At 30.6% G+C, this 7,063-nt stretch overlaps 1 non-coding gene across 1 annotated transcript; it reads left to right on the top strand.

Moving 5' to 3' along the window:
• Positions 1-495: 495 nt before the first annotated feature.
• Positions 496-602, top strand: LOC139860828 (small nucleolar RNA R71). Its single transcript, XR_011763443.1, has one exon. It is a non-coding gene; the product is annotated as a small nucleolar RNA R71 (small nucleolar RNA).
• Positions 603-7,063: the final 6,461 nt, after the last annotated feature.

Raw genomic sequence — 7,063 nt, 5'->3', positions numbered from 1 at the left:
CTCATATAGAGTCGTTCTCGTTTATACAACTGTGATTTGATATAATTAGTCGCAAATACCCCAGGCCCTATTTGGAGGTGTGGCACATGAGCATCCGAATTCATGTGAATGTCATCGAGATCAATATGGTTGCATTGACTAATTTGTGGACAATTCTTGGTGAGATGTGGCCCTTCACATCGTTGACAACCTACTTGCATCACGACAATCGATTGTTGTAGCTTTTTCAATTCCTTCCCATACATTTGGAATTGATAATTTAAGCTTGCAAGTATGACTTGCTCATTATCGCTCTCAACTTGTGCTACACTTTTCCTTGTCAAATCTTGCGGTGAAGGTGCCCATTAGTATGTGTTAACCGAGATGTCCTCTAGCAATGTTTCTGCCGCGTTCGGAGATTTATACATAAATACTCCTCCCGAAGATGAATCAAGATATTGCTTAGTCAAAGCATTAGTACCTCGGTAGAACGTGTTGATGTACTCCTTTTTACTCAAACCATGTGATGGGCAAGCTCTTATCATCTTCTTGAAACGTACCCATGCATCATACAAAGTTTCATCACCCTGTTGAGTGAATTCATTGATTTCCATTCGTAGTCGCTCCATCTTTGATGGAGGAAAAAAGTGTTGATAAACTCATTGGTTAAATCTTGAAAACTCCTAATAGAATCGGGTGGCAAATTCCTTATCCAAACTTTCGCGTCTCCTTGAAGTGTAAAGGGGAATGCCCTTAACTTAAAAGCGTCGTCGGTGACATCTTTGGTTTTGTAGAGATCACAAATATCGTTAAAGTGTTGAATATGCTCGAACGGATTTTCTTCTATTAACCCATGGAAAAACATATCTTTGATCACTGTGAAAAAGTTACCCTCAATCTTCCAATTATCGGCTCCAATTGGTGGTTTTGTAATAACCGGAGCTATCACCGTTTGTGACGACCCGGAAATTTCTGACCAAATTTAAACTTAATCTTTGAACATTTCCGATACGATAAGCAAAGTCTGTAATGTTGAATCTCAAATATTTCGAAATGTTTTCATTTATGCAATTATCCTTTGACTATTCCGGACGATTCACGAACAATTTTGTGTGTATATATATATATATATATATATATATATATATATATATATATATATATATATATATATATATATATATATATATATATATATATATATATATATATATATATATATATGAATAAATTCTATACATAAGAAATATTAAATATAAATAATATATATATACTAAAGATTCAATATATTATATTATTAGTAAAAATGATATAATTGATAAATTATAACATATTAAAGTTAATTAAAATTTGAAGTTCTATATTAATATTATTATCATTACTTTCATTATATTAACATTAATATTAATACTTGTATCATCACTATTATTATATAAAGTATATATATACATGAAATTAGATAAGTATAAATGGTTATATTATTATTGTTAATCTTATTATTATCAGTAAAAATTTATGTTATTATAACTAATAATATTATTAGTACCATTAATAATAAAAATATTTTTATGTTAGAAATATTATTGATATCAATACCAATAGATAATACATAAATAAGAAAGTGGATATATATAAATTGATATATTATTATTATTAGTATTAATGTTATTATTAATAATATTAATATAATTAGTATTATTGCTATAAATAGTATTAGTGTTATATATTTCATAATAATTATTATCATTATCATTAGTAATAATATTAATATTATACTTGTATTACTACTAGTTAAAATATTAAGGGTATTATTACTATATTTATTAAAATATTTATCATAATCTATAAATATAAATATATAAATATATGAATATAAGAGAAATACAAATGCGGATATATAAATACTGATATATATATCCTGATATACAAAAAAAATACATAGACATATAGATAAATATAGTAATACAGATAGATGAATATATAAATACGGTATATATATATATATAAATATAAATACAGATTAAGTACGTATTCAGTTTTCAATCACTTTCAAACAATAGGTAATTTTTGCTTTCTGTCTGAGCCAGTACGATTTGATTCCAAAAATAAACACAAGACTTCAAAATCTGTTAGGAATCCTTTTCTCCTTTTATTAATTTATATTTCTTTTGTGTACTGGATCAATAATTTGTGAACACCAACATCAATGACCTTCCATTAAAACCACCATCCTTCACAGAATCAAACAAACCATCAAATTCATTTAGTTACTATCTTTCTGTTTCATCTTCACCAAGAAAAACTATCACCAATTCCATTATTTCTTTTGCTACTACGACTACCTTTTTGTTTACTTGCCACTATTGCTATAAAACTCAAAATCGAACCATCACAAAACCATCATCATCAATCACCATGCAACCATCACTTGAAACGCCACCATCTTCTCCTTTATCTGGGAACCACCACCACTATTATCATCTATATAGTTGCTCGCCTTCTATTTGTTTCAAACCGACAACCAAGATACCAATAACCACCGTATCAATCTCGTCTCCTTAATCGTTTTTTGATCGAATCACCATATTTCACCATCATTAACACACCCACCACACCTCTCATCGTGAGACCCATCACCAGCAACAAACCCACATAAACCACCACCTTCAAACTATCTCTCTCACCTCTCTCCCTCTCGCATACTCTACACAACCTCTTTCTATTTGGCAGCAAAACACAACGACATTCGTTACCACCTGTTTTCTTTTCAAATCAATCACCACCATCATTAATTATTAGCAAAACCAAACGCCAACTACAGCCTTCTATTTTTTTTCGGTTGAGCTGTTTAAAGAAGCGAACAAGATAGAAAAAGGTTACATTCTAAGTTTTCCAAACTTTGTTAAATAGGTATATATAAATGGCGATAATGAATAATCAAGTGGGGACTAGGAAATCATTTGTGACCGACCATTGTGACACTTTGATTCTAGGATTCCAATTAAAGGCATTTCTTAATCAAGCTAGTGGGTCATTGGCACTACATGGTTGACGAAGATGGGCCACAAAAAGTAGATGTCCATTATTTTTTTTATAATCACGTATAATTGTGATCAAGTGGTTATTGATTACTATAAAAAAAAGAAAAAAAAAGAAATGATATTATAGTACAAGATATACGGGACTGTGATGGCAAGGGTGATACGTACCGTAAAATCGTTGATGTTGATATCATGATAATGGTGATGGTGAAGTGATCGTGTTATTGATAAGATTAGATGATAAGTAAGAATTAATAACGATGATGTTTGGATTAGAATTAGATTAAGTTTATGATGATGTTATAATAAAACTTATGATGAATGATAAGTTGATGATTAGTTATGATGATGATAGGAATTTCATGTTATTGATGGTAACGATGTTGATGAAGAATGAAGAAGATAAGGAATAGGGTACAAAGATGATTCTGTTGTGTTGCTGTTTCTCGTATCTATTTCTTTGTACAACGAAGGTAATGAGCTGTGATGATGATATGTATATATGAGGTTTTATGATGATATAAATGATGATTGAGATGAAGATGAGGAAGAAGAAAGTGAAATAGAAAAATAAGGTTAATTAGATTTAGGATGGGATTAAATCAGTTAAGTAAGTAGTAGAGGAGTGGTTTGGGTATATGGTTGTTAAGCGAGAGGTCTCGAGTTCGAACCTGGGCAGCGACGTATTTTTTTTAGAAGCTTGTTCTTCAAAGGTTGTACTATATTTTATTTTTATTATTATTATTATTTGTATTATTATTATTACTATTATTATTATTATTATTATTACTATTATTATTATTATTAGTATTATTATTAGTAGTAGTATCGTTATGATTAAAACCAATATTATTATGATTATTATTTTAACATCATTATTTCTAAAACTATCATTATTGGCATTATTATGAAAAGTATCATTTTAGTAAAAGTATTTTTTTATTAAAAATTATTATTATCAATATTATTAAAAACAATATTTGTAGTAAAATTATCATTTTTATTACTATTAGGATTATTATTATTATCATTATTATTATTAGTATTATTTTTAGAGACATTATTATTATTTTTATCACTTTTATTATTATTATACTATAATTAATATTTTTATCAGTATTATTATTAATATTATCATTATAATTGAATACAACCTTTGTTACTATTATTGATATAAAAATATACTTATAGTAATATTACATATAAGTATGTACTAATCATATTAACATTTTTTTTTTTAAATTAGGTATTTTTAATATATATATTGATATAACTATATAAATATTAATCATTTTAAATATATACATAAATTAAATATATATAATACATAATTTAAGATATAATATATAAATCTGTTCGATTACGATTATATGTGTTAATATATATACAAATGATATAGGTTCGTGAATCTGAGGCCAACCTTGCATTGTTCAGTATCGTCGTATACATATTTTTACTACAAAATATCGTATCGTGAGTTTCATTTGCTCCCTTTTTAAATGTTTTTGCAATATATATTTTTGGGACTGAGAATACATGCGCTGATTTAATAAATGTTTGACGAAATAGACACAAGTATTTAAAACTACATTCTATGGCTGGATCATTATACCGGATATCACCCTTTTAGCTTGGTAGCCTAAGAATTAAGGAACAGACCCCCTAATTGACGCGAATCCTAAAGATAGATCTATCGGGCCTAAAAAACCCCATCCAGGTTATGGATGCTTTAGTACTTCGATTTTATATACAGATGAGTGTACCTGTATATTTGGGGATATTCTAGATGCATTTGTTAATGTCGGTTACCAGGTGTTCACCATATGAATGAATTTTAATTCGCAGGTTATGCGTACTATTTTATTACACAGGTTATGTGTAATATAAAAATTGAAATCTTGTGGTCTATTAAAATTATGGAAATGAATGATTATGATAAACCTATGAACTCACCAACCTTTTGGTTGACACTTGAAAGCATGTTTATTCTCAGGTATAAAAGAAATCTTCCGCTGTGCATTTGCTCATTTTAAAGATATTACTTGGAGTCATTCATGGCATATTTCAAAAAGACGTTGCATTCGAATCGTCGAGTTCATCAAGAATATTATTAAGTCATTTATAGTTGGATATATTATGAAATGGTATGCATACCGTCAACTTTTGATGTAAAGAAAGTTTGTCTTTTAAAAACGAATGCAATATTTGTAAAATGTATCATATAGAGGTCAAATACCTTGCAATGAATCAACTATTGTGAATCGTTTATAATCGATATGAATGGGGCACTACATTTGGTATCAGAGCGACGGTCTTAGCAAACCAGGTCTTACATTAGTGTGTTTAACTAGTAGTTGTTAGGATGTATTAATGAGTCTGGACTTCGACCGTGTCTGCATGTCAAAAGTATTGCTTATCATTTCTAGTCAGAAATCATCTGCTTATCATCCTTAGGAAATTACCTGCTTATCATTCTTATTCTAGACACGTTTTACTGCATTGACTGCATGAATTGTGTATAGACATAATTCATATCTTAGCACATCTGTTACTATAGACTTGCCTGACATATGCCGTAAATTCCTCCGTAGTCTACGAAATCTTTAGTACTATATATATAGATATTCTATGTAGTTAGAATATCATCCAATATTAGAAAATCATTTCATATCGAAAAATCCTTTATTCAGTCATACGAAATGGAACTCGCCACTAGTTCAAGTTCCTCGAATTCCGACAGCTATTCCGATATGAAAACACACTTGAAATCCGAAAGTAGTATAATCAGAATGGATCAAAAAATCATTTAATCACCAATTCTGGATTAATTGGGGATGAGTTCGTAGCCTACTTAATCAATGGAGACGAGAAGAAGGCGATCCTTTCCACCAACCGAATTCACCTCTTGGCGATGAACCTGAAGCACTCACCGGCGAACCAATCCGAAACACCATTTTTACCCTCATTACCCGAATATTTCGCCATGATTATATACTATCTCAAATTCAAAACCTTCTTCACCCGGATGTTCCAACCGCCATTCATCCCGGAGTAATTGAAGAGGTCAACGAGTATCGCGCCCGTGTTGTAACCTTGGAAAATATGGTGCAAAACGTACCAGCTTCAGCAACATAACCGGCACCAACATCAATACCAGTATCACCAACAACAACATCCGCATCACACACCTCAACATCACAACCTATCTAGCGTTCCACATCAGCGTGTCATTTGGATCATCTAGTTGCTCTTGATTGTACTTGGTTAATTAGATTACCCTATCCATCGTGAATAGGTTGACTGTTAGGATCCATATCTTTTAAACAAAATGGTAAAGCTTCGAAATTCCTTTTTAATACCCTTGCTTCTCTACGCCCGTAAACCCCGTGCACGTGTTTCTCCAGATCGAAAAATGGATGTGTAAACTGTTAATCCTTGTGGGAACTTGTTTTAATACACCAAAGTACCTATCCTTCAATCACAATGCAAACACAAACGGTTTTCCAACACAAAATAGAATATAAAAACAAGAAAAGTAACTTTTGTAAAGGCGAACCCTTTCAAAAGGATCGGACAATTAAAAGTTTTAAACCAAATATCCAACTTAGCAAACCGCTCCCCGGCAGCAGCCCCAAGAAAGTGTGATGCATTCGGAACAATACATCAATTACCCTCAAAATTTATACAAGAATCAAACACTACAAATAAGTACACACAAATAACGTGAAGCGACCCATCCTAACCATCTGGACGAAGTCATCAACATTTGGTCCCATTGCGAGGTACTGTCCTAAGTATGTCATGAACGACTCCATGTAATATCCTTAAAATAAGTAAATGCACAGCGGAAGACTTCTTTCATACCTGAGAATAAACATGCTTTAAAGTGTCAACCAAAAGGTTGGTGAGTTCATAGGTTTATTGTAATCAATCATTTCCATAATTTTAATAGACCACAAGATTTAATTTTCATAGTTAACTGCAAGAACACTCATCTGCAAAAATTATAATACAGGAACACTCATATGTATTAAAATTCATTC

The sequence above is a fragment of the Rutidosis leptorrhynchoides genome, chromosome 7 (assembly GCF_046630445.1).
Source record: "Rutidosis leptorrhynchoides isolate AG116_Rl617_1_P2 chromosome 7, CSIRO_AGI_Rlap_v1, whole genome shotgun sequence".
Lineage (NCBI taxonomy): Eukaryota > Viridiplantae > Streptophyta > Magnoliopsida > Asterales > Asteraceae > Rutidosis > Rutidosis leptorrhynchoides.
This window is presented reverse-complemented; position numbering and strand designations above follow the sequence as displayed.